Genomic DNA, 28,000 nt, shown 5'->3' on the forward strand with positions numbered 1-28,000 from the left:
CTTGGCGCCTGTATGCCTTGAAGTGGCGCCTGTTCGCTAAGTGGTGTTCTTCCCGACGCGAAGACCCCCAAAGATGCGCAGTAGGATCGGTGCTTTCCTTCCTGCAGGAGAGGTTGGAAGGGCAGCTGTCCCCTTCCACCTTGAAGGTGTATGTAGCCGCTATAGCGGCACACCACGACACAGTGGACATTAAGTCCTTAGGGAAGCACGACCTGATCATCAGGATCCTGAGAGGCACCAGGAGGTTGAATCACTTCAGATCATGCCTCATTCCCTCATGTGACCTCACTGTAGTTCTTCAGGGTCTACGGAGAGCCCCCTTTGAGTCCCTGCAGTCAGCTGAGCTTAAGGACCTCTCTTTAAAGACTGCCCTCCTGACTGCGCTCACTTCCATCAAGAGGGTAGGAAACCTGCAAGCGATCTCTGTCAGCGAAACATGCCTGGAGTTTGGTCTGGGCTACTCTCACTTGATCCTGAGACCCCAAACAGGCCAAGGTTCCCACGACCCCTTTTAGGGATCAGGTGGTGAACCTGCAAGCACTGCCCCAGGAGGAGGCAGACCCAGCCCTGACGTTGCTGTGTCCGGTGTGCACTTTACGCATCTATTTGGATCGCACGCAGAGCTTTAGAGTCTCTGAGCAGCTCTTTGTCTGCTTTGGTGGACAGCGGAAAGGAAGCACTGTCTCCAAGCAGAGGATCGCCCACTGGGTCATTGAAGCCATAACAATGGCATATCACGCCCACGATGTGCCTCCCCCGGTAGGGCTATGTGCACATTCTACCAGGAGTGTGGTGGCCTCCTGGGACTTGACCAGTGGTGCCTCTCTAACAGACCTTTGCAGAGCAGCGGGCTAGGCAACACCCAACACCTTTGCGAGGTTCTACAATCTCTGGGTGGGACCAGTTTTGTCCCGTGTAGTGGCAGGCAAAGGCAGGTAAGTCCGGAACAGCTGGCCGGGTGTATCGCTTGCACATAGTGCCTTTCACCTCCCCTGAGCTGAAGACATGCGCTGTTGATTCCCAGTAGTGTTCACAAACTGTGTTCCCTGGATGATTTCCTCCGAGCCCTGTGGCAGACGAGTTTGCGGAGAAACTCGCTGCCGGCTCAGTACATGTGTTAACTAAGCCCTGTTCTGGGGTAGGTGCTCCGCATGTGTTGGTTCCCCCATAGGTAACCCCATGTGACATATATCTTCCGCTAATTTGTTTCCCTGTTGGTAAACTGCGTCTTCCTTGGGCAGAGGCCCCTCTGCCCCATTCACCGTGTTTTTAGAAATTCCTCCCCTGTAGGGTAGGACCTACCATGGGACTTCTCCACATGATATACTTCCGACAAAACTTGGCAAGACCATGTGACGTATTTCCACTCAAATACCCCCCCTCTCTCTGGGCGTGGTGTGGTCTCTGCAGTGTCTTCCCCTTGGGAGGGACACCCCCCCCGATGTAGACCTGGTGGCCCCAGGCGGTTAACTCTTTTTTTTGGGGAGAGGAAAAAAAGAAAGGATAAGAGGCCATGACTGGGCTAGCCTGTCTTTTGGGCAGTCGACTTGTCCCCGAAGGGCCGTTCGACACTCATAACAGCACTGGGGGAGGTTACGTGTCAGCCTGGTGCGCTGACTATGAGGCACACAGTGGTCTGCCCATCACACACCGCCAGTTCACGTAATACAGTTCAGCCAGTTGTGGCGTTTCGTATAGGGACCCTTAGTGTCACTACATCGACACCATGTCGAGTGAGTGACAGATAGGGAACGGAGGTTATGCAAGTAACCAGGATGTTACCTTTATCACTTTTTGCGGGGTGGGGGATTTTGGCTAGTGAAACTGCTGAGTGGCTAGTGACTTTGGAAAACTACTAGCCACAGTGGCAGGTGAGCCAAAAAGTTAATTTTAAACCCTGCATAAAGTTGATATGCTCTCTAATTGCGTGACTATGGAATACTTGTACTTTTAAAAATGCGTACTTTAATATGAATAGTATAACAGTTGTGGCAAACTGTGTGTAAGTCATTGTGTATGTGTGTTTGTGTGCATGAGGCAATGCTGTTCAAACGCTGAGGTAAAAAGCTCTCTTCAAAAACCTGGAATGTTCTTTTATTCCCATGCCAGGCTCCCAATCAGGAATACTGATCTTATGTAAGTTGTAGAAGAGGCCCTGAGAAGGACAAAGAAATTTAGCTGGGAATCTCCTGAAATGTCGCCTTTGCGTTATATTGTAATCAAGTAAAATATATATTTTTTAAAACTCTAATCTGACCTACAAAGCTCTTTGTTTAATAAGCTTCAGTGCAGGGGGCCTGGGTAGCTCAGCGAGTATTGACGCTGACTACCACCCTTGGAGTCGCAGGTTTTGAATCCAGGGTGTGCTGAGTGACTCCAGCCAGGTCTCCTAAGCAACCAATTTGGCCTGGTTGCTAGGGAGGGTAGAGTCACATGGGGTAACATCCTTGTGGTTGTGATTAGTGGTTCTCGCTCTCAAAGGGGCGCATGGTAAATTGTGCATGGATCGCGGAGAATAGTATGAGCCTCCACATGCTGTGAGACTCCGTGGTGTCATGCAGAGGGAGCCACGTGATAAGATGCATGGATTGACAGTCTCAGAAGTGGAGGCTTTGAGGTGAGTAACCGCGCCACCACGAGGACCTAGTAAGCAGTATGAACCGGGCATGCAAAATTAGGGAGAAAAGGGGATCAAATAAAAAAAAAAAAAATACATAAAAAATAAGCTTCAGTGCAATTTAGCATAACAGTTCTATTCACACTGCAATGATCTAACAGTTCACTCTGTGTTGAGTACATGATGAAGTAATCTGAAGCAGGAAAACACTGACCACAGATGATGTTTTAACAAGTTTAACTTCCAGCTCATTTCCAATGAGTTTCTGCTTAAGTATACAGAACTGAACACACATCGTGAACACACAAATGTCAGCTTTACAATTCATATCCCTTCAAAAAAGTCCTGTGGTGTTACTGTGAAACATTTTGTTCACTCCTTCCTGCTGTTACCCATAAACTTTAACAAGAATTAATCTATTCAAATTACTTGTACATTTAACTCTATTCTCTATTACATATAAACAAGTATAAATAAAGCTAGGTGCATACTGTGTAATTTTTAAGGTCCTTTACGATTGTTACTTGTTAGACAGTATGATATGATCCCAGTGAGATATTAGCGACATTATGTCAGACAGTACGATACACCTAGTCCCTTACAAAAAATCTAAACAAGCCGCAAATTTTCTGCAAATGTTCCGCTCATTATTTTTACATGCAAATGAGCTTGTGATTCGTTGCAAAGGTTTGCCAGAAGTTTGCAGATCTTCACCAGTAGTGGTGAACCTCCAACAAACCTTTGGCAACAATGGACAATTTGCCGCAAGTTTGCCGCAAAGCTCATTTGCATGTGAGAATTATCAGTGGCGAATTTGCAGCAAGTTTGCAGCAAATTTACCATGAACTCTCGATAAGTGTTGGGAAATACTTTGATCCCAATTGCCTCTACCAGAACTTCAGCAGAGACTAAGGTTCATTGCAATGTGAATAATCGACATATTACACTAAGCAATCAAAGTATTTTTTTACGATCCCCAAAATGGCATGAGGAACACAAATGTAGATTTTTGTGCAGAACACAAATGTAGATTTTAAGAAGAATGTCTCAGCTCTTTACAATTCATGCCCAGTTATTAGGCATGTGCGTATTCTAATCTTATCATTATTTCCATGCACATTTTCCAACTCCAAACCATATAAACTTGAATGCTTATTGGATTCAATCATTTTCAGGTGGTATGTATTTGTGTAATGAGGGAGGGTGTGGCGAAAGTGACTTACACCTTATATCAAGGTGTGCATAATTATTAGGCAGTTTCATTACCTCAGGTAAAATGGGCCAAAAAAGAGATTTAACTGACACTAAAAAGTCAAATATTGTAAAATGCCTTTCAGACGGATGCAACACTCTTGAAATAGCTAAACTATTGAGGCGTGACCACCGGACAATCAAACGTTTTGTTGCGAATAGTCAACCGGGGCACAAAAAAATGCATGGAGAAGAAAAGGCACAAATTAACTGCAAAAGACTTGAGAAGAATTAAACGTGAAGCTACCAGGAACACTGTGGCAGCGGGGCGTGGTCAAGCATCTCTCCAGAGAGAGAGAAAGCGGTAAGGGCGCTTACACCTGAGCTAAATTATGTCTAACACCTGTCTCTAATTTCAGTGAGCACGGGGAGAGCAGCATAAAAGAGCTACACCGCCAGTAGACGGAGAGAGAGAGACCGGAACAAGAAAAGCCATATTGCCACGGAAGCTATTGTGAAGTTGTGTGTGTGAAAGTCAATATTTTTCCTGGAAAGCTGTAAACTTTAAACTGGACAAATTAAAACACCCACCTGAACTGGGAAACCTCGCTTCTCGCCTCCTCCTTTCCTCAAACTCCCTTAAACTGGTGCCGAAACCTGGGATAAGTTTGGTTGAAGATGGATGGAAGTTGCCCCGTAGAATCCTCCCAGTTGGCGGAGATCCTCCAAGCCCTCGCTGGCCTACATCGGAGCCACCAGCAAACACTGCTTGAGCTCCGACAAGATCAAGATCGCCGGTTTGTCGAGCTCCTATGCGCTCAAGCAGAGGACCGACAGGCGATCTGGAGCCTCCTCAGCCAGGAGGCGTCCCCAGCCATGACCCCGAACACTCACACACCGTTGCCCCCGCCTGCGTTACAGAAAATGGGGACGGCGGACCCTTCCTGGATTTGTTTGAACGGACCGCCGAGATCTGGGGCTGGACGCTCGGCCAGTGGGTGGCCCAACTTATCCCGCTGTTGTCCGGGGAAGCCCAGCTCGCGGCTCAACAACTGCCGGCGCCAAACCTCCTGGCTTACGGTGACTTGAAGAAAGCCATCCTACAATGGGTTGGTCGGAGTCCGGAAGTGAATCGTCAACTCTTCCGGAGCCTGAAGCTGGAGAACTCTGACCACCCATTTGCCTTCGCCCAACAGCTCCGCGATGCCTGCCGAAGATGGCTGCTAGCGGGGGACCGCGGCATCGACGGGATAATTGACCAGGTGGTATTGGAACAATTAATAAATCGTCTGCCAAAAGGGACGGCGGAGTGGGTCCGGCTTGCGGAGGACCACATGGCGGTGATCCCGAGGGCGGAAGAGCCCTCCTACTCTCTCTCCCCTCCCCCTGTGTTTTCCCCTGTCTCATCCCCCTCCCCTCTCTCCTCTCATTCTGCTCTCTCCCCAGGGCCCGTTCCTGCCCCATGCAGGCGAGGAGGACTTCAGCCACCGAGACCAGCTCCCCGGGTGTGGGAGGCGACACCTCCCCCTACCCCAATGCCCCGCTACTCTCCCTCTCAGGTGAAGGCGCCTGCCGACGCAAGTGCGGACGTGACGCCTGGGCCAGCCTGCTGGAGGTGCGGGGACCCGGACCACTTCCGGGATCAGTGTCCTCTGATGGAGCTGGGGATGGTGGTGTGGGTCTCCAACCTCCCGCAGGCTGCCCCCGACCGGGCTGGAGCTTACCGGATACCGGTAAGTGTCAAGGGGGGTACTCACCAAGCGTTGGTGGACACCGGGTGTAATCAAACCACTATCCACCAATGCTTGGTTCAACCCGAGGCTTTGGGCACAACTAAAACGGTGAGGGTGAAATGTGTGCACGGGGATATTCACAATTATCCGGTGGTGACATTGACGATTAAGTTCCGGGGGAAAAAGCATAGAGTGGAGGCCGCGGTTAGTTCCCGCTTCACCCATCTGCTGATTTTGGGGACTGATTGGCCTGACTTTAGAGTTTTAATAAAGGGAATTTTTGCGGATGGGTCCTGTACGAAATCAGGGAGATGTACAATGTGCGATGCTCTGGCAGGGGAGGCGGAGCCGGGGCCGTCCTCGACAGCTCCATGTCATAATGACGAGAGAGAGGGAGAGGCTGCTGCCCCTCCCCTTCTCAGGGAATTCCCTGAGGGGGATTTCCCTTTGGAGCAGTCGCGAGACGAGACCCTTAAACACGCCTTTGACCAAGTGAGAGTCATCGATGGTCAACGACTCCAGCCTGACATCGCCCTTTCATACCCCTATTTTGTGATTATAAATAAGTGGTTGTATAGAGTGACACAGGACGCTCAGACTAAAGAGGATACAACCCAACTTTTGATTCCACAGAGCCGTCGGGAAAGGTATTCCAGGCGGCTCATTATAATCCCATTGCGGGTCACCTAGGAGAAACGAAAACACTGAACCGTCTAATAGCCCGCTTCTATTGGCCGGGCATTGGCGGCGATGTCCGCAGGTAATGTGCGGCGTGCCACGAATGCCAGCTGGTTAACCCACCGGCCACCCCAAAAGCGCCATTGCGCCCTCTTCCCTTGATCGAGGTCCCCTTTGAGAGAATTGGAATGGACCTTGTCAGGCCATTAGAACGGTCAGCACGTGGACATCGCTTTGTATTGGTCCTAGTGGACTATGCAACGCGGCATCCGGAAGCAGTGCCTCTTCGCAACATCTCAGCACGCAGTGTTGCGGAGGCACTCTTCAAAATAATCTCCCGGGTGGGGATTCCGAAAGAAATCCTCACTGATCAGGGCACAACGTTTATGTCACGGACACTACACGAGCTGTATGAATTGTTGAGTATTAAATCAATTTGCACCAACGTGTACCATCCTCAAACGGATGGCCTGGTGGAACGATTTATTAAAACCCTCAAAAACATGATTCGTAAGTTCGTGCATGATGATGCTAGAAATTGGGATAAATGGCTCGACCCCCTGTTATTTGCAGTATGAGAGGTCCCGCAAGCCTCCACTGGCTTCTCCCCATTCGAGCTGCTGTATGGGCGACGCCCACATGGTGTGCTTGATGTATTGCGAGAGGCCTGGGAGGAGGGACCTTCAAACAGTAAAAATGAAATTCAATACGTTCTTGATCTTAGAGCAAAACTCCACACTTTGGGGCAGCTAACACAGGAGAATTTGCTCCAAGCTCAAGAACGACAGCGCCGACTGTATGACAGGGGAACTCAGCTAAGGGAATTTACACCGGGAGATAAAGTGCTTGTATTACTTCCCACATCGAGCTCTAAATTACTCGCCAAGTGGCAAGGGCCCTTTGAGGTCACACGACGAGTGGGAGATCTCGATTATGAGGTTAAACGAACCGATAGAGGGGGCGTACGTCAAATATACCACCTCAATCTCCTGAAATTATGGAGGGAGGCGGTCCCTGTGACATTGGCTACGGTAGTTCCCGAGAAGGCGGAGCTCGGACCGGAGGTGAGTTCAAAACATAAACAGTTACCCCAGTCACTTGTGGAGACCACCTCTCACCGAACTCTCATCAACTCGCGGAGGTTGCTAGGTTGCAACAGGAGTTTGCAGTTGTGTTCTCCCCTCTACCGGGGCGTACAAACCTCATCCATCACCACATCGAGACCGAGCCAGGGGTCATGGTACATAGCCGCCCCTACCGATTACCCGAACACAAGAAGAAAATCGTTCGGGAAGAATTGGACGCAATGCTCGATATGGGGGTAATAGAAGAATCCCACAGCGATTGGTCCAGCCCAGTTGTTCTAGTGCCTAAGAGCGATGAGTCTGTACGGTTCTGTGTGGATTATAGGAAAGTCAACGCGATGTCTAAATTTGATGCGTATCCAATGCCTCGCGTTGATGAGTTGCTCAATCGGTTGGGCACTGCTTGATTTTATTCGACACTGGATTTGACGGATATTGGCAGATCCCCTTGACACCAATTTCCCGTGAAAATAACGCCTTCTCCACACCGTTTGGATTACACCAGTTTGTGACACTTCCAAGGGTTTGGAGCCCTGGCTACGTTTCAGCGTCTCATGGACTGAATCCTCAGACCGCATTCAGTGTACGCCGCTGCCTATTTAGATGACATCATCATTTACAGCAATGATTGGCAGCGGCACATGCAACATCTGAGGGCGGTTCTGAGATCGCTGCGCCGAGTGGGACTCACGACAAACCCAAAGAAGTGCGTGATTGGGCGGGTGGAGGTACGGTATCTGGGGTTCCACTTGGGCCACGGGCAGGTGCGTCCCCAAATTGACAACACAGCAGTGATTGCAACCTGCCCGAGGCCCAAGACCAAAAAGGACGTAAGACAGTTCCTGGGGCTGGCTGGCTATTGTAGAAGGTTTGTGCCTAATTATTCGGACGTCACCAGCCCGGACCCGGTCCAGTGGACGGAGCAGTGTCAGCGGGCGTTCACGCAAGTTAAAGCCGCACTTTGCAGGGGGCCTGACTTCTCTCTCCCTTTTGTTTTACAGACAGATGCTTCAGACAGGGGGCTGGGGGCCGTGGAGGGGGAGGAGCGCCCGGTGCTGTACATTAGCCGTAAGCTCTCGTTGAGGGAAACTAAGTACAGCACTGTGGAAAAGGAGTGTCTCGCCATCAAGTGGGCGGTCCTCACTCTCCGATACTACCTGTTGGGGCGGGCCTTCACCCTCTGTTCCAATCACGCCCCGCTCCAGTGGCTCCACCGCATGAAAGATACCAACGCACGGATCACCCGTTGGTACCTGGCTCTTCAGCCGTTTAAGTTCAAGGTGGTCCACAGACCGGGAGCACAGATGGCTGTCGCCGACTTCCGGGTGGTGGGGATATGTGGCAGCGGGGGCGTGGTCAAGCATCTCTCCGGAGAGAGAGAAAGCGGTAAGGGCGCTTACACCTGAGCTAAATTATGTCTAACACCTGTCTCTAATTTCAGTGAGCATGGGGAGAGCGGCATAAAAGAGCCACACCGCCAGTAGACGGAGAGAGAGAGACCGGCACAAGAAAAGCCATATTGCCACAGACGCTATTGTGAAGTTGTGTGTGTGAAAGTCAATATTTTTCCTGGAAAGCTGTAAACTTTAAACTGGACAAATTAAAACACCCACCTGAACTGGGAAACCTCGCTTCTCGCCTCCTCCTTTCCTTGATCTCCCTTACAAACACATTATCCTCCAATGCTACCATATTCCAGAACTGCAACCTACCTGGAGTGTCCAGAAGTACAAGGTGCTGAAACACGACCACCACTGAATATATTCACAAATTGAAGCGTCAAGATTGGGCAAAGAAATACATGAAGACAGATTTTTCAAAGGTTTTATGGACAGATGAAATGAGAGTGACTCTTGATGGACCAGATGGATGGGCCTGTGGCTGGATCACCAATGGACACAGGGCATCACTTCGAGTCAGGTGCCAGCAAGGTGGAGGGGGGGTATTGGCATGGGCTGCTATCATTAAGGATGAGGTAGTTGGACCTTTTTGAGTTGAAGATGGACTGAAACTCAACTCTCAAACCTACTGCAGTGGTACAGGAAGAAGTCCTCAGCATTTAAGAAGGCCATGATCGCTATGCAGGCTATGCAGGACAATGCTCCATCACATGCATCCAAGTACTCCACTGCTTGGCTAGCCAGCAAGGGCCTCAAAGATGCCCAAATAATGACTTGGCCCCCTTCCTCACCTGACTTAAATCCTACTGAGAACTTGTGGGCCCTTCTCAAATGTGAGATTTACAGTGAGGGAAGACAATACACCTCTTTGAACAGCATTTGGGAAGCTGTGGTTGCTGCTTCAGCGAAAGTTGATCGTGAATAGATCAAGAAACTGACAGACTCCATGGATGGAAGGCTCATGGCAGTTCCTGAAAAGAAGGGTGATATATTGCTCACTGAATATTTTTGAAAGGCCAAAAATGTTATTTAATTGTCATTTTGTGTTACTTATTTGTTGCACCTACTCTAAAAACTGAGAATAAACAACAGAGTTGGCAGAAATTATTATTGTAATTTAGTTGCCTAATAATTGTGCACACTAATAGTTGCCTTATAATTGTGCACACTTATATATTCACCTGAGAAAGACAAAACTCACCTTTTCTTTGTTAAACATTCAGGTTTGAGGTTCAATAATATTTTGGATTGACTGAGAGCATTGTGTTTGTTCAACAATAAAATTAATCCTGAGGAATACAATATGCCTAATAATTGGGCATACAGTGCATGTACACACAATGCAAGTTAATGTTACCAGGCCTTTGAAGGTCCAGAAAGCAGATCAAGTCAACATAAACATAATCCATGAAACTCAAGTGGTTAAGTCAATGACTTGAAGTGATACAGTTGGTTTTGTGTGAGAACAGACCAAAATGCAACTCTTGAATGCAGTCTCCTTGGCGATCATGATTTCTAGCTCGATTACACTTCCTATAGTGCCATCTAGCGCTCTGTGCATGTGTCAAGCACTAGGAAATGTAATCAAGCTTGAAAACATGATCATGCCAACAGTCTGCAATGGCAAGATGTACAGTGAAAAAGGAATTATATTTTGGTCTGTTTGCACCTAAAACTGATTGGATCACTTCAGAAGACATTGATTGAACCACTGGAGTCATATGGATTAACTTTCTAATCTGACTTGATCTCCTTAATGGAGCTTCACAGGCCACCATTCACTTGCATTGCATGGACATTCATAGCTGAGATATTCTTCTAAAAATCTTTGTTTGTGTTCTGCAAATGAAACAAAGACATACACATCTGGGATGGCATGAGGTTGAGCAAATGATGAGAGAATTTTCATTTTTGGGTGAACTATCCCTTTAAGTAACATTAAGTTCTCTGAGCTACAGTATAACTCTTTAAGATAGTATCTCACTAGCCAATTTTTTCCAAAGATTTTCAGGTGTTAGCTTCATTAACATAATCACCGGCAAGTCAGAGGGAGACAGAGCAGGCATTAGCATCTCTCAGTGGGAGGTGTTAATCACTTGACTGTCTGACTCCCTGCTGAGTTCATGGCTTCAAAAACTGAAAAACCACGTTTTGTTTGAAAAAATCATTCCGTCACTGAGGCGGGGTCTTGTGTTCTCCTCAAGTGACCAGTTAGCATCTTCTTTTACTGATGAATGGACAAGATGTCAAGCTGATGTGAATGTTTTCATTGCACTCAGGTTCGGTCACCAAGCTTTTTTCTTGCACTAAAATTAGCCACAATAGTCTGTTTTTATTGGATGCATTTCTTTACTTACTGAAAGCTGCATGTGGACATACATTCTACAACAAGCCTCGATTGGATAAAAACCAATCACGCACTTTTGCAAGAAAAAGTGACTCCATCTTCACAATCACTTATATTGTATTGCAGCAGAAAAGACACAGGAAGAGAGAGAGAGAGAGAGAGAGAGAGAGAGAGAGAGAGAGCACTCCGATTGTGAAATAATGCAAAAGCAACTAATGATGGATAAAAATAACCACAACGTAAATTTTCCAGTTTTGGTCCATTTCAAAATATAACCTTGCGAAAACCAATCGAACTTTCATTTGCATGAGAAGTGTATTGCTCTTTGGAGTCACAAAGTATGTTTGTATGACATATCTAATATGTCATATCATGACAGAGTATTAAAAGAAACACATTTCTGCTGACCAGATCTTTGCACAAGGAGACTATAAATGTAATACTTGGTTCTTATATTATTTTATATAATGTAAACATAAGCTTTATATTTGTATATAGATTTAAATAATTTGTATAGTCTATATTTATATAACATTATGTGTAAATAGAGGGGGCCTGGGTTGCTCAGCGAGTATTGACGCTGACTACCACCCCTGGAATAATTTAAATGGTAAATGTAATGGAATACAGTTACTTATATTTTGTATTGTAAATACGTAATGTTACATGTATTCCGTTACTCCCCAACCCTGACAAAGACGTTACTCCATTGTAAAATAATGAGCGACAGCTGGGTTTCCCAATAACCTTGCAACCTTAAGCTTTTACGATCAACTTAACTAACGTTGCACATTATTTTACGATGGAGTAACGCCTGTTTCCCCAAACCAACACATACAGTAGATTGCTCATTATAAAGTTGAACTGAAGTGCTTCGTTACGGGAGCTGTCCGGTCCAAAGGATGTTGGTTAATTTGACCAATATATGTTCAGGAGTTTGTCTTCTCAACATGAAAATGTGGAAATACTAACAATCATGGAAGTTGTTTGTAACCTTGTCGAGGCACCAAAAGGTATTAACTATTACAGAATTTAACAAAAGAAATAATGGGGGGGGGCCTGGGTAGCTCAGTGGTAAAAGACGCTGGCTACCACCCCTGGAGTTCGCTAGTTCGAATCCCAGGACGTGCTGAGTGACTCCAGCCAGGTCTCCTAAGCAACCAAATTGGCCCAGTTGCTCGGGAGGGTAGAGGCACATGGGGTAACCTCCTCGTGGTCGCTATACTATGGTTCGTTCTCAGTGGGGCGCGTGGTGAGTTAAGCGTGGATGCCGCGGTGGATGGCGTGAAGCCTCCACACGTGCTATGTCTCTGTGGCAACGCACTCAACAAGCCATGTGATAAGATGCAGGGGTTGACGGTCTCAAACGCGGAGGCAGCTGGGATTCGTCCTCTGCCACCCAGATTGAGGCAAATCACAACGTAACCATGAGGACTTAAAAGCACATTGGGAACTGGGTATTCCAAATTCGGTGAAAAAGGGGAAAAAATATAATGGTGGCTTTAGTAAGACTGAGTTTCAGATGTAGCTATTGATGCTAAATCATAGAGATTAATGAAAGTGATCCAATAAATGCACGTAACATGTATGTTTGCAATGTGAATCATAATGGGCTCTCAAGTAGCCTAAAGTTTTGTTACTTAGTCTAGAAATTGAACAAATGACCCAGAACAGGATTAAAATGACGGGCATCAGTATTGAACTAGTCATAGTTAATCTAATCTAAATATTAATAGATGATCTGGTTAGCGCTCAAGGCACTGTGTACTTGTAACCTTACTGCCATTATGCATCATGCAATTTGTTACTGCCTTGTAAAAAGACTATAGACAAGCCAATTTGAACCAGCCACTGGAGGAAGGAAGAAGACGAGGAGGAAGAGACAGGGAATCTCTCATTGCACACTCTCACAATAATCTCCTTTTTTAACCAGATTTTAATAATTTATTTTGGCAACTTTTAAACTGCATAGTCACATTACTCACATGTCTTCTTAAATAATCAGTTTTTGTCATGCGCAGACTGCGGAGACTGCCTATTGATTTCAAATCGATTTTTTCAACACTTATTTCATCCTCTGAAATAGTTTACAATGGCTTTCCAATTATCAAAATATATTAATACAATTTATTAAATTTCCCAATGTCTTTGATAAACTGTGAAAGATGTCAGAAAGATAAGCACTTAATGGACTTAGGATAGGTTCAAAACTCTCGTTAATTTACGAACGTTTTTACAAACTACTTAGATAACGATGCTTTTGAGAAATGTGCCTGTAACAAGGTTAAGATGGGCAAGGAGGAGGCGGGAACCAGACGAAGCATCAAAGTAATATTTTAATGAAAACTTAGACAAAAAGACACAAAACAAAAACACACACACGGAAGCTGCGTGTGGCTCTCTCTCTCCCGAACTGCCGCATCTGGCTAGGCTTTATCCCTCTCCTCGGCTGATTAGCCCGGCCCCGCCCTCCTTCTCATCACAGTGCCTTAGAAATTAAGTACTACTTAAGTGCTACTAACCTTCAACTTAAGAGCTTCAGGAAATGCAGCCGATGTTAGTTAAGATGACCGTAAAAACTTAAGTTGCAACGTTTTTGGGAAACCCAACCCTCGTCAGTTGTTTACAGTTGTTCACTTCTATCGGTCGATTTTGCTTTAAAAATAAAATGCATTAATTTAAAAATGAAAAACTTAAAGCAAAAATATTTCTAAATTACACTTCAAATAAAACGAAAATATAATCACAATAACGAATTGGTAAAAATAAATATTTAATTATAAAAAAATCCTATATTTTTAACTACCCAAATACAAACATTTCGAACTCTTCAACTTCTTTCACCAGCAACTGTAAATATAAGCATAATTATAATTGAAAAATAAACCATGGCTTATATAAAGTTTAACACAAATCTCATACATTTTTGTTTCATAAAATGGCTCCAAAAGAGATTGTCAGGCCGGGACATAATTTGTTGCGCGTTGAGCTGCGCCTCGCGTAGTCCCAAAAATAGAGCCCAGAGTCTTCTTCACTCTTTCAAAGAATGTGTCTGATTCAGCTTATTTTCACCAAAGTCACATCAATGCTGTCTCTTTTAGAGTTTGATTGTTTGATTGAAGTTGATTGATTTAAATTGAATTGATGTAAAACAATACATGTAAAAAGAACATTAGGCTTCAAACTTAGATGGACTTATTTTCAATAAGTTCCTTTATTAGTAACAATTTGTTAACAAATTGTTACCATAAACTAATAAATATGTTTTAATCCAAAAATTTCATTAAAAATTCTAAATAATTAAATATTTGTTAAAAGTGTAAGATTGTTTCAGAAATTAAGACATTCTCCATGCAAATACACGCAGAGTAAAAATGTGTAAGATTGAAGTGTGCACAAATTACATGTTGATTGTCGATCAATCCTTTAAAAAGTGCGTCATTGAACACAGAATAAAAATGAAACCCTTTGTAAAATATCATTGTGGTAGTGGGGGTGTGGTCGAGCGTTGGCTTGTGAATGGAGAGCGAAATCGGGAGATGAGAAAGTTAAGGATCATCACCTGTCAATGATTGTTTCTTACAGCTGTTTGTCATTGCAGTGAGAGTGGAGATGGAGTTAAGAGCAAGACAAACGCCAGTGCAGGGAAATGAGACCCGCACACACATCCGCTAAGCCTGTGTGGCACTCTCATATCAGTATTTTTCTATTATAAATGATCAGTTGTATCAAGTGATGCAGGACGCTCAGGCAAAAGAGGATACAACCCAACTGTTGATTCCGAAGAGCTGTCAGGAAATGTTATTCCAGACGGCTCATAACAATCCGATGGCTGGTCACTTAGGGTGAGAAAAAAACACTAAACCATCTAATGGACCATTTTTATTGGCCGGGCATTCACGGGGATGTTCGCAGGTGGTGTGCGGTATAGGGCTTTACTGGTTGTTTAGATCCAAGTTACTATCAGAAATAATTAATAATTAACATCGATGAAACATTAATTAAAATTAACACTAGCTTATTGATCATTCAAATTCAACAATCATCAAAGATAATTATCAATTATCAAAAATCAATAGAATATTAATAAGGATTAACATTGACGGGGCACCACCCTGGAATCAGGGACTAATAACCAAATATTAAAACAGTCTCAATATTAGATTGTTTTCTTAGGAAAATCGACATCCGTAGAATATCGATTTTCGGGAAAAAAAAACAATGAATGAAGGTTTGAATCTGAGCACTGACATCCCGTCAGCATGATACAGGCGTATGCAAAACAAACCAATATAAAAAAGTTTATTTATGCAGTAATATCAATTAATAATTAATACAATGCAGTCAATAAACTTCCGACTTACAACTACAAACTAAACAGTGATATGATTAGATATGGGAATAGAAAAATAATCCTATAACACATAAGGTGTGTGTGTGTGTGTGTGGGTGTGTGGTTAGTACGAGAGAGAGAGAGAATTAATTAAGTGACAGCCCTAAAGCTGATTTCGCGATCGTGGGAGAGAAAGCAGCTGTTTAGTTCATCGCTCAGAGACGCGGTGGACGGCTCGTAAACTGTCCCGCATTATTTGACTCTTTAATGGATGAACTCAGTTGCTGTCTTACCCGCAATATTGAAAATGCACAACAATCCAATTTGGTTGGACCACAATGCAGCAAAACAAATTTGTGATAATTAATACCCTGAGTATTAATAATGAGCGGACATGGCGGTCCGTAAACTGTACAAGCAAAAACCTTGAAACACAAGAATAACACACTATAATATTCTATCTCTGCCCAGACGTATACCTCACACAGGTAGAATGTGTTTTCCTCCGTCCTTTAACTCTGACCCGGTTCCTTGAGGCTCGGGTGATGACGGGGGGCCGTTTCCTCGCTCTGTTGGCAGGCGGTACGGCTATTTATTGTCGGCGGGCAGTACGGCTGTTGATTCTCGGCGGGCTGGCGGAGAACTCAGAAATGTCGACTTGATTGAAGATGGAAGAAAATCTTTAATCTCTTCACTTCTGTAGGCAAACGGATGAAGATGCGAATTGCTCTGCGGTCTCCTTCGGATCCGTTAGAGTGTTTGGTTGAACACAGAGTAATCTCAACTCATCCAGCGAGATGGAGATTGTATGGCTACAGTTTCAAGTCAGACATTACTTCCTTGTGCCACGAGGTTGCACCGGAGAGCAGCAAAAAAAAACTACGTCTATATTCGGTGGACGAAGTCGCTGGAAGTGAATTCTGGATGCATTTCAGAATTATTTCAACTCCTGATGATGTCATGTTTGAGGGACGTTCTGTTGTGTGCCTCATCCAATAGGAGTTGAGAGCTCGATCCTTTAGTGAGCAAGGCTTCATGGATCTGTAGTCTGTTTTGGACTCCCTTTGTTTGATTTTGGCACGATTTTTATCAGTAAAATTTACGACTTAGAAGGTGGGGGCTTGAGTTATGTTTTTACGACTGTGTTAGGCCTGCCTTTGTCTTCTATCTGAATACATGAGGCCCAACATTCCCCCCTTTGTTCTGAAGAGTTGGTTGTTGTCCAGCATCTTTAGAGCAACTGAAGGGCCGAACAGTTCTTGTCAGTTCACAGTTCCCTGTGGGTTACGCCATCCATGTATTCCTGATAGGAAAGAAAAATGGTTGCACAGTCCATACAGTTCATTAGAGTTCACAGAGGCTTTATCGTCTGGACAGAGATTGAGGCACATCTGGGCATAGAACTTCTAGCTAATTCTAAAACTACATTCATCACACATAAACATTTCAAGTTATTGGAAGGCACAGCATTAACCATAACACAATCCTTTGTTGGTCCTTTGTCATAACACAAAATCAAAGTAGAACCTGACATTGGTTACTAGGAACAAAATGTTAGAGGAAAGGAGGGTTAAAGGTTAAAAGGCTTATCCTTGGAAATGATTGGGGTTAACCTATGGGATGGGCTCAGACTGGTGTGTAAAACGCGGCTGTATGAGAAGTGAGTCCAGTCTGGCCTGTAGGTGTTGAATGTACCTGTACATGGCGTGTGCAATAATTGCGATGATGATCCAACCACTAAGGAGGAGCCAGAGGGCAACCAAACTGATAGGGTGTTCTCGGTAAGATGACGATCTGCTTATGTGACTATGAAATATAGTGGACAAGCCAGTCGGTTTGAGACTGAACTTCACTAATTCCATCCCTTTAGCTTGAAGCTGCTGTTGAAGGGTGTCATCAACGGTGAGTCTGTGACCTCTAAATGCGTCCATGATCTCAATTTCTGCATCATGTTTGTTGACGTTGAGATGATGGAGGACAATTTCGTCAGTGTGCACGATGGCTCTTTGGGGAACCGTTAAGAACACCGTTTGGTTTGGTAGCCTTAGTTTAGTGGCCTTAGCTTAGTGGCTGTATCATGGCAGTCGTATGACTTCGGTGGCTGGTGTGTTAACGAGCCAGCGATTGCCTGCTCACTCTACCTTTGTCTCTGTTCCTTCCTCTTTGATGGACATGCTACCTTGACACTTGTTCATGGAATTTGGCTCTTTGGCCGCAGAGGTAGTTAGTCACCTCTCTAACAAAGGGGTTGCATTTTGACAAACCCAATGAATGTACTTTGTCTTGGTACACATGTTTAGGTTAGGGATAAGGTAGAGCGAGAGGTCCTCATCATGGCAGGTGAGTGTTGGTGGTGTTTTGAGGTGAATGTGTGCATTATCTCTCTGAAAACCAACATTAAATACAGATTTTAGTCTATATATATTCTGCCTATGACGGTAGATTGAGGATAAATCCTATTTTGAGGTTCTGAGGATTTACATGGATTGGAATTTCAATGCCAAAACTATATGCCATGTGTATCTGTGAAGGTTGCACAACGGAGATAGTAGCAGATCTAAGGATTTATTCGACAAGGTCTAGGGAGACCAGGTAAGCTGGAATCCTTCCACCACTCAGACTGTTGACTGAGGAGCTAATTTCCCTGAGGTCCTGCATTAGATCTCTAACGATACACGCATAAGTTGTTTTCTCTGACAAAAGTCCCTAAAGCGTGCAAAGTGTTATTGATAAGAACGGATTGCAAATTTACAGTGACTATAGTACCCTGAAGGCTTTTATTCAGGCCCTGTAATTGTTCTTATTGGAGTCGTCATCTCTACTGAATTTTTGGACGATGGCAACGTGTGTATTTGAAGCTGGCGAACTGTTTTCTGGACCAAGTGGTCTCGGTATGTCAACCTGAGCCCACATGTGTCCACGACGGCAGTTAATGAGCAGAGCCAATCGGTTCAGTAGGTCCAGGCCAACTAACAGTGGTTCTGTATTAATGGGACATATGTAAACAGGGTGTACTAGCGTCATCCCTTGAAAGGTGTCAATCCAGGCCCGTTTTGTGAGAAACGACCTATCTTGCGTGTAGCTTGTGATGCTTACGTTGCAGGTCTCTGTCTATAACGGTTTGCCAAGGGAGAGCTTTGCTCTAGCCACCTCTGCGAAGGTGTTTGAAACCCATTAGACTATTTCGGAACCGGTGTTGAGTAGTGTGTGGGAGCTGAATGACCCATGTGTCAGGCATTGCCCTTACGGTACAGATCACCCAAGAAGGTCAGATAAGGAGGGTGTGGCATGTTATGAGTGACTGTTTTGGGGAGCAACTTGGACACTGTTCCCCTTTTCCCGACCTACAAAGTAAACTTCGGCATTAACGGGAGGGGGTACATCTTCTAGTCATACTGACGAGGTTTCAGCGCCGTGTTCCTTTGAGGAGGTTGACAGACCTGGTGAACAACGGAGCACGTCAAGCTTAGTTACTAACTCAGTCAAGCATCTCCTTATCCTCCATTTCCTCTCTCAAATCTTGTTCTCTGAGGGGATTTGAAACCTTGCCTACCCACTCACCTTCTTGTTTGGGTTTTCGTTCGAAACGTGCATTTCTTTTCGGCCGGCAAACGTTTTGTTGTTTAGGCCTGCCGTGACCCTGGGGGTGTGTCTGGTTACCACCCCCCTGGTTCTGTTGCCTACCCTGCTGGCGGGGTGCTCGGCGCCTCTGGGGTCCGGAGCTAGCATTCACCTTAACGTGAGGCATTTTGTTGCCTTCAAGCGCTAGGTCTGCATATGAGGCTTGGATCCCCAGGGCTCTGGCGTCACCATCGTGCCCTCGGGCAGGGCGCATGCATGTCTCCCATGCCAGTTGCGTGTACTTTCTAATTTCCTGCATGGTGGGGTTGCCCATTCTGCAGCGCACTGTGACATCATATCGCACGCACTCGTGGAGGTTGTGAAGGAAAAGAGACTTGAAAGCTTGTTCCTCCTCCAGACCTGGTGTGTTACTTCCTTGGAAGTACGTGGTTCTCAGGCGTCTATAATACTCACGCGGAGGCTCGTGCCTCTTCTGGGTGATGGCGAAAGCAACTATGGTAGCGGAGGCTTCGTCGATATACAGCGAATGCTCTTCGCGTAGGGCTTTACACAGAGCTGAGTAGCAGTTTCGTGTACCAGTCGGTAGCATTTCCATGAATGCATGGACACTCCTTACCATGGTCTTCCATATGAGCTTGAGTTTTTCACGCGACGAAGCGTAAGGCAAGTCAATCAGGCAGTGCTCAATTTCCCTAAGATAATTGTCGATGTTTGAATCTCGATTACTTGGGTCAAAGCGTTCTATGTCCCCTGCGAGGGACTCGAGTTGTCGGATTCGCAAGCGTTGGTGTCGGTATGACCACGGGTCGTTCCGAGTCATCCAAAACATGATAGTCACTCGGATCGCTATAGTGATGAGGACGACTTCCTCCCCTTCGTGGTGGGGGAGGAGTCCAGTCGACGCGTGGGGGTGGACCCCGGGTTGCGTACAGCTCCCTGGCTAATGGGATATTCGAGCTGCTTACACCACTCTGGGCTTTAAAATAATCATCCCCCCTCCGTGGTGTAGAATCAGTCAGTTTGAAATGCATGGTGGCATGACTGAAAAATGACTGGGGGGGTCAACTGTAATGAGGGGCACCTGCATCCAACCAGCGGGCCGCTGGAGGATTTTGAAAGGTGTCTTGGAGGACGAAGTCAGAGACTGTATCACTAGGGGCAGCTCGGCTCCTAGCGTGTGTCCCTGGGTTTCTCAGGGGCACATTTCTACGCGTAGCGCTAAAAAGGGGGCCCTCTTCTATGTCAGATGTTGTGCTGTGTGTTTCAGCTGCACTTACCTGATCTGACTCTACTTTTAGCTGGGCAGCTTGAAGCTGCCTGCGCAGGGCTTCGTTTTCCTCCTGCATCCGGGCATTATCTTCCTGTGCCTGGACTTTCTCAGCTTGGGTGCACCTAATTTCTTGGTGCAGGCTGAGATTTTCCTTCTGCACCGCATTGTATCTGCTCTGCAGCTGGGCGAGCTGGGCCTGGTGCTCGGCGGTTTGCAGTTGGGTTTTGCGGTGATGAAGAAGGAACATTTGGCCCACAAGGTCCAGGATTGTGCACATTGGCTTCCCGACCGGGTTGTTGACATAATCAACTAGTTCCTGCAATGCTTCATCACAACGACTAATATTGTAGCCGTTAAGGTTATCTCTCTCCTCTATGGAGAGACGAAGGACAGCAGCAACTACATCTTGCAGTGCTGGGTCGACTAACCTCTGTGGAGCTTCAGCTCCAGTCACGCAGGGCGATTGGTGACTCATTTTACTGGGGCCGTAAAAATTCTTGTGATAGTGGCTCTGACAGCTTGTTGTTTTACAGTTGATATAATGCTAACACGAAAGCACAGTTGAGAGGCTTCGACCTGTGGCTTACGGTCTACTGTTATGTAATGTGCAAATTTCACTGTGTTCTCTCTTTGGTGGACGTCAATGAGGTGACTTGGCACCTCTCTGTAACATTTAGATGAAAGCGTTAGGAGTTAAATAACAACAACAGCAGATTTTAAGCAGACTATAGTAAATTTACCAACCCCTAATTCACTCTTAAGAGCACTTTCACACCACACTTGCTTATGTTTGGCAAGTTGTGAGAAGTAAATTGTCAAACAGAACCAAAAAAAATCCTGAAGTAAGGATTCAAGTTATTTGGATTCTTATGCATACACACTGTGACAGAACTGGCATGTAGGATTCCTCACACGGGGCACCAATTATTATGTAGGGTTTTACTGGTTGTTTAGATCCAAGTTACTATCAGAAATAATTAATAATTATTTCTGTAGTTATTAATTAATATTTAAATTAATTAATTGGATCTAACTCATTAAAACCTCATATGGGACTCCAGTAAATATAGTGTGCTACGTTTATGAGCAAGTTTGGTTATTAGCAATAATTAATAATTATCAAAGATAATTATTAATTATTAAAATCAATAGAAAATTGATGAGAATCAATGTTAGCTTTTTAAATCCTTTAAATCAACAGTTATCAAAGATAATCGTTAATTGTTAACATCGATGAAACATTAATTAAAATTAACACTAGCTTATTGATCATTCAAATTCAACAATAATCAAAGATAATTATCAATTATCAAAAAACAATAGAATATTAATAAGGATTAACATTGACGGGGCACCACCCTGGAATCAGGGACTAATAACCAAATATTAAAACAGTCTCAATATTAGATTGTTTTCTTAGGAAAATCGACATCCGAAGAATATCGATTTTCGGGAAAAAAAAACAATGAATGAAGGTTTGAATCTGAGTACTGACATCCCGTCAGCATGACACAGGCGTATGCAAAACAAACCAAAACACTTCTCTTTGTAATATAAACAAAGTTTATTTATGCAGTAATATCAATTAATAATTAATACAATGCAGTCAATAAACTTCCGACTTACAACTACAAACTAAACAGTGATATGATTAGATATGGGAATAAAAAAATAATCCTATAACACATAAGGTGTGTGTGTGTGTGTGTGTGTGTGTGTGTGTGTGTGTGTGGGTGTGTGGTTAGTATGAGAGAGAGAGAGAATTAATTAAGTGACAGCCCTAAAGCTGATTTCGTGATCGTGGGAGAGAAAGCAGCTGTTTAGTTCATCGCTCAGAGACGTGGTGGACGGCTCGTAAACTGTCCCGCATTATTTGACTCTTTAATGGATGAACTCAGTTGCTGTCTTACCCGCAATGTTGAAAATGCACAACAATCCAATTTGGTTGGACCACAATACAGCAAAACAAATTTGTGATAATTAATACCCTGAGTATTAATAATGAGCGGACATGGCGGTCCATAAACTGTACAAGCAAAAACCTTGAAACACAAGAATAACACACTATAATATTCTATCTCTGCCCAGACGTATACCTCACACAGGTAGAATGTGTTTTCCTCCGTCCTTTAACTCTGACCCGGTTCCTTGAGGCTCGGGTGATGACGGGAGGCCATTTCCTCGCTCTGTCGGCGGGCGGTACGGCTGTTGATTGTCGGCGGGCGGTACGGCTGTTGATTCTCGGTGGGCTGGCGGAGAACTCAGAAATGTCGACTTGATTGAAGATGGAAGAGAAATCTTTAATCTCTTCACTTCTGTAGGCAAACGGATGAAGATGCGAATTGCTCTGCGGTCTCCTTCGGATCTGTTAGAGTGTTTGGTTGAACACAGAGTAATCTCAACTCGTCCAGCGAGATGGAGATTGTATGGCTACAGTTTCAAGTCGGACATTACTTCCTTGTGCCACGAGGTTGCACCGGAGAGCAGCAAAAAAAAACTACGTCTATATTCGGTGGACGAAGTCGCTGGAAGTGAATTCTGGATGCATTTCAGAATTATTTCAACTCCTGATGATGTCATGTTTGAGGGACGTTCTGTTGTGTGCCTCACCCAATAGGAGTTGAGAGCTCGATCCTTTAGTGAGCAAGGCTTCATGGATCTGTAGTCTGTTTTGGACTCCCTTTGTTTGATTTTGGCGCGATTTTTATCAGTAAAATTTACGACTTAGAAGGTGGGGGCTTAAGTTATGTTTTTACGACTGTGTTAGGCTTGCCTTTGTCTTCTATCTGAATACATGAGGCCCAACAGCGGCATGCCATGAATGTCAGCTGGTGAATTTGCCGGCCACCCTTTGCTCCCCCTTCCTTTGATTGATGTCCCATTGAAAGATTGGTGTGGACCTCGTCGGGCCATTAGAGCGGAAGGCATGCGGAGATTGCTTTGTGTTGGTTCTGGTGGACTACACAACATGATATCCAGAAGCAGTGCCTCTACGCGGAGGCACTCTTCAGAATTATCTCCCGAGTGGGGATTCCGAAAGAAACCCTCGCTGATCAAGGCACTATTTTCATGTCACGTACACTACGCGAGCTGTACGAATTATTGGGAATTACACAAACAGTGGTCGACCCTTGCTCGAATGGTTTAATAAAATCCTGAAAAATATGATTTGTATGTTTGTGCACGAAGATGCTCGGATTGGGATAAGTGGCTTGAACCCCTGTTATTCCAGTTCGAGAGGTCCCGCAAGCCTCCACGGGGTTCTCCTCGTTTGAATTATTGATGGGCTTAAGCCTCGAGGTGTCTTAGATGTTGTGAGGGAAAATTGGAAGGAGGGACCTTCAAACAGCAAAAATGAAATTTAATACGTTCTTGACCTGAGAGCAAAACTCCACACGTTGGGGCAGCTATCACAGGAGAATTTGTTACAGGCTCAAGAACATCAGTCCCGGCTGTATAACAGGGGAGCTCGGCTACAGGAATATACACAGGGCTCACATCAAGCTCTAAATTACTCGCAAAGTTGTAGGGCCCTTTGAGGTCACATGACGAGTCGGGGAAGTCGATTATGAGGTTAAACGAATGGATAGGGGCAGAGCACGGCATGTGTACCACCTCAACCTCTTAAAACCATGGAGGGTAGCGGAGAGGGAGGAGCTCGGGCCGGAGGTGAACTTAAAAGCCAAACGAGACATCCCGGTCACTTGCGGAGTCCAACTCTCACTGTCGCAAGTCATGGACGTGGCCTGGTTGCAAAGAGTGTTTTGCACGTGTTCTCACCCCTTCCCAGTCGTACAAACCTCATTTAACACCATATCGAAACAACCCCAGGGGTAGTGGTATGCAGTCGTCCCTACCGACTACCCGAGCACAAAAAAAGTGGTTTGGGAAAAATTAAAGGCCATGCTCGATATGGGGGTAATAGAAGAATCCCACAGTGGCTGGGCCAGCCTGGTGGCATTGGTTCCGAAGAATGGATTATAGAAAGGTCAAAGCGGTGTCTAAATTTGATGTGTATCCAATGCCTTGTATTGATGAACTGCTCGATCGGTTGGTCGCTGCTCATTTTTTTCGACACTGAATTTGACAAAGGGATATTGTCAGATCCCGTAAACACCAATGTGCCGGGAGAAAACGGCCTTCTCCACACCATTTGCTTTACACAAATTCATGACCCTTCCGTTCGGTTTGTTCAGGGCCCCGGCTACGTTTCAGCGCCAGATGGACCGAGTCCTCAGACCGCACTACGAGTACACCATTGCCTGGATGACATCATTATATATATTAATGATTGGCAGCGGCATGTGCAGCATCTGAGGGCAGTTTTGAGGTCACTGCGGTGGGCAGGACTCATGGCAAACCCCAAGCAGTGCACAATTTGGTATGGTATCTGGGGTTCAACTTGGGTCAAGGGCAAGTGCATCCCCAAATTGATAAGACCACAGTGATTGCAGCCTGCCTGAGACCCAAGACCAAAAAGAAGGTGAGACTGGGGCTGGCTGGCAACTATTGAAGGTTTGTGCCTAATTATTCGGACATCACCAGCCCGCTAACTGATCTCACAAGAAAGGGAATCCCAGACCTGGTCCAGTGGATGGAGCCGTGCCACCAGGTTTTTATGCAGGTGAAAGCTGCACTTTGTGGCAGACCATTGTTACATGCTCCTGATTTCTCTCTCCCTTTTGTTTTACAGACTGACACGTCAGACAGGGGGTTGGGAGCCGTGTTGTCCCAGCGGGTCGAGGGGAAGGAGCGTCTGGTGCTGTACATCAGTTAGAAGCTCTCGGCGAGAGAGGCGAGGTACAGCACCATTGAGAAGGAGTGTCTGGCCATCAAGTGGGCAGTCCTTACATTTTGGTATTACCTCGTGGGACAGGCTTTCACCCTCTGTTCAGACCACGGCCCATTCCAGTGGCTCCATTGCATAAAGGATACCAATGCGCGGATCACCCTTTGGTATCTGGCTCTTCAGGCATTTAAGTTCGAGGTGATCCACAGGCCATGGGCGCAGATGGCTGTTGCAGACTTCCTCCCTAGGAATTGGGGGGAGTACTGGGTAGGCCGGATGGCTCCATGGACTGAGTCGGGCGATGGGGGTATGTGGTAGTGGGGGCGTAGCCGAGCGCCAGTTTGTGAATGGAGAGCGAGATCAGGAGATGAGAACAATAAGGATCATCACTGTCAGCGATTGTCTCTAACAGCTGTTTGTTATTGCAGTGAGAGTGGAGATGGAGTTAAGTGCGAGCCAGATGCCAGTGGAGAGAAAAGAGACCCACACACACACCCGCTGAGCCTGTGTGGCATGAGAATGTTGCGAAGAGTGTTTTTTGTTTGAGTAGAAAATAAATACCTTATTGAGTTGAAGTTTACTGTTCCTGATTCCTCCTTTCTCACCTCAAAAACCTGACCCTTTTACAATCATATAATATACAACACCAATAATAAAATATAAAAAACTTTTAAAATAGTTTGTATTGGTTTTTATTGAACCAAGGCCTCTTTACCATCAGTAACATCAAGGGGTAAAAATATTCCAGAACTTCAAAGTCTTTTAATATAGCTATATTTGAATATTAATCATGACTAAATATCAGTAAACAGCTGGACAATAATTAAATGGTTCAGCCCATCCTTAGCTGAAAGCTTTACAATTGTCAGCTGTTTTTAATCATTGTCTGTCTGGGGTTAAGATGTTTCCAGCCACACTGACAAGTTCTGTCAATGAAATTACTGACAAGCATGTATGAGGTGTTTTATTATTATTATTATTCTGTTAACAACAACATGCAAATATGCACATCATGAGGATAAGACATTTCTACTTAAAACATAGGCTACTGAAAATGAAAATATGAAAATATGAAAATATGACGAAAAATAAATAACACTGCAAGTTAATGCACTAACAATGCTATAGAAACAGAAAAGTCTTGTTATATAAAACCTTGTCAAATGATCCAGTCGTAGTATTTTGAGCAGACGGGCCATCTGAGCTGTGGGAAATAAAGAGCTGAACATGATAAACTAAAGCGCTTGGTGGGTTAATCACCTTTTTTCAAACACATCCTAGATAAATAACATTAATAAGATATATTAACAACATAAATATAATATTGCCACTTACATCTGCACAGAATGAAGTGAATTCACAGCTGAACTTGAACAAGGTATGTAAAACCTCATGAATAGGCCAGTGCCATAACAATGAAAAGTCTTTTAAAAAGGGAAATGATCAACATCTCTAGCATAAAGAATGACAAAATAATCTCAAAGGATCTAATACTTCAGTATACTGATTGTATGCTATTATTTCACTAATTTATTTCAGGTTTTCATTTAATAAGATTTTATGTTCACGTGCACTTCATCATCGGCGACACTCCACCACTGTTGGCCGGTTGTCACGGTGATCCTAGCAGCCCTATGCCTGTGCCCCAACCATATGCCCGTGCCAAGGAGAGGCTTACATGCACTCTGTCCTGGGTGGGGACACTTCTGTTTGGATTTTGGTTTGCAATTTACCTGGAAAAGAGCACGAGCTGCTCTACAGCGGTGCAGGTAGATGTAGGTAGATGCACGAGAACATTGCCAGCTGTCAATCAACATCATTGATAACAGCTGCAACTAGAAGTCATTATAAAAAACTCCAGTGCTGAATTGTCACTTGTTATAATACACACAAACCAAATGGAAACTCTTCAAGAACTGGAGATATTTCTTCCACATTAGACACTTTCCTGAGGAAAGATATTTCAAAAAGTGGTCGGGACAAAATTGCCAAAGGCAAAAATTGCTAGGAGGGGCAATATCAGCGAAAACAGTCACTAAGTGTGACACCCCCCACCCAAATTCGGAGTCTGCTAGTGGGGAGCCAGCTTTACACACACACATACACACACACACACACACACACACACACACACATGTTGGTGTGGCTATCCTTATGCGGACTCTCCATAGACAATGATTTTTATACTGTGTGAACTATAGATTTTATCCCCTAACCCTATCCCTTGTTGCGTAATGATTTGTAGAAGATCTTGTTGCATAATGATTTGTGGAATATCTTTGTGTTGGCTGTTTCCATAGCCACCACACAGGGTAAAGTCTGACAATGTGCAATTCTCACAGTACACACAAACTGGTATCTCTGCTGGGCCCTACTGTTCAGGCACCACTGATTTACAGCCAGCTGAAAGACAGAGGGAACCCAGAAATTTTTTTTATTGCTCAGTGTTTGCTCGTCAAAGCTCTGGAGATTTCATGGAGATCTCAGTTATGCTTTAAGTATTAACTTTGTCACAGATGTTTCCCCTAAAATTCCTTAGAACAAATAAAAATAGAAACAATTGAGAAAATTGTATATGGACCACATAGCTCAGATTATTTTGATACATTGGAAAAATTGGATGAGAAATGTTTGAGTTCACTTTGAAATCTGTGACTTTTGATGGAAGACTTTGGTACAGTATCTTGGCAAATCTGAGCACAGTTTGAGACATTGTTGAGATCTCTAGAGTAGACATGAGTTTAATGGGTCTTTTTCAAAAACAACTGAAATATTCAAGAAATTACATTGGTGTTTTTCTTTCCCAGTTGGGTGTTGGCACATTGTAATTGCTCTCCATTGCACTAATCACATTTAATGGAGAAACATATTCTTAATGCACAGATAAAGGGGATGAGTCCATAAACTTCTTTCTCTCTCTTTCTTTTTATTCCACCTACCTAATTTTTCTCACCCTAACTAAAAATTTTGTCCAC

The 28,000-nt window shown here is 44.7% G+C and overlaps 1 protein-coding gene across 3 annotated transcripts in view; it reads right to left on the reverse strand.

The window, feature by feature from the left end:
* LOC127449022 (rhomboid-related protein 3-like) overlaps positions 1 to 28,000 on the reverse strand; it is a 111,783-nt gene that overhangs the window by 35,258 nt on the left and 48,525 nt on the right. The window lies entirely within an intron of this gene.

The sequence above is a fragment of the Myxocyprinus asiaticus genome, chromosome 12 (genome assembly GCF_019703515.2).
Source record: "Myxocyprinus asiaticus isolate MX2 ecotype Aquarium Trade chromosome 12, UBuf_Myxa_2, whole genome shotgun sequence".
Classification (NCBI taxonomy): Eukaryota; Metazoa; Chordata; class Actinopteri; order Cypriniformes; family Catostomidae; genus Myxocyprinus; species Myxocyprinus asiaticus.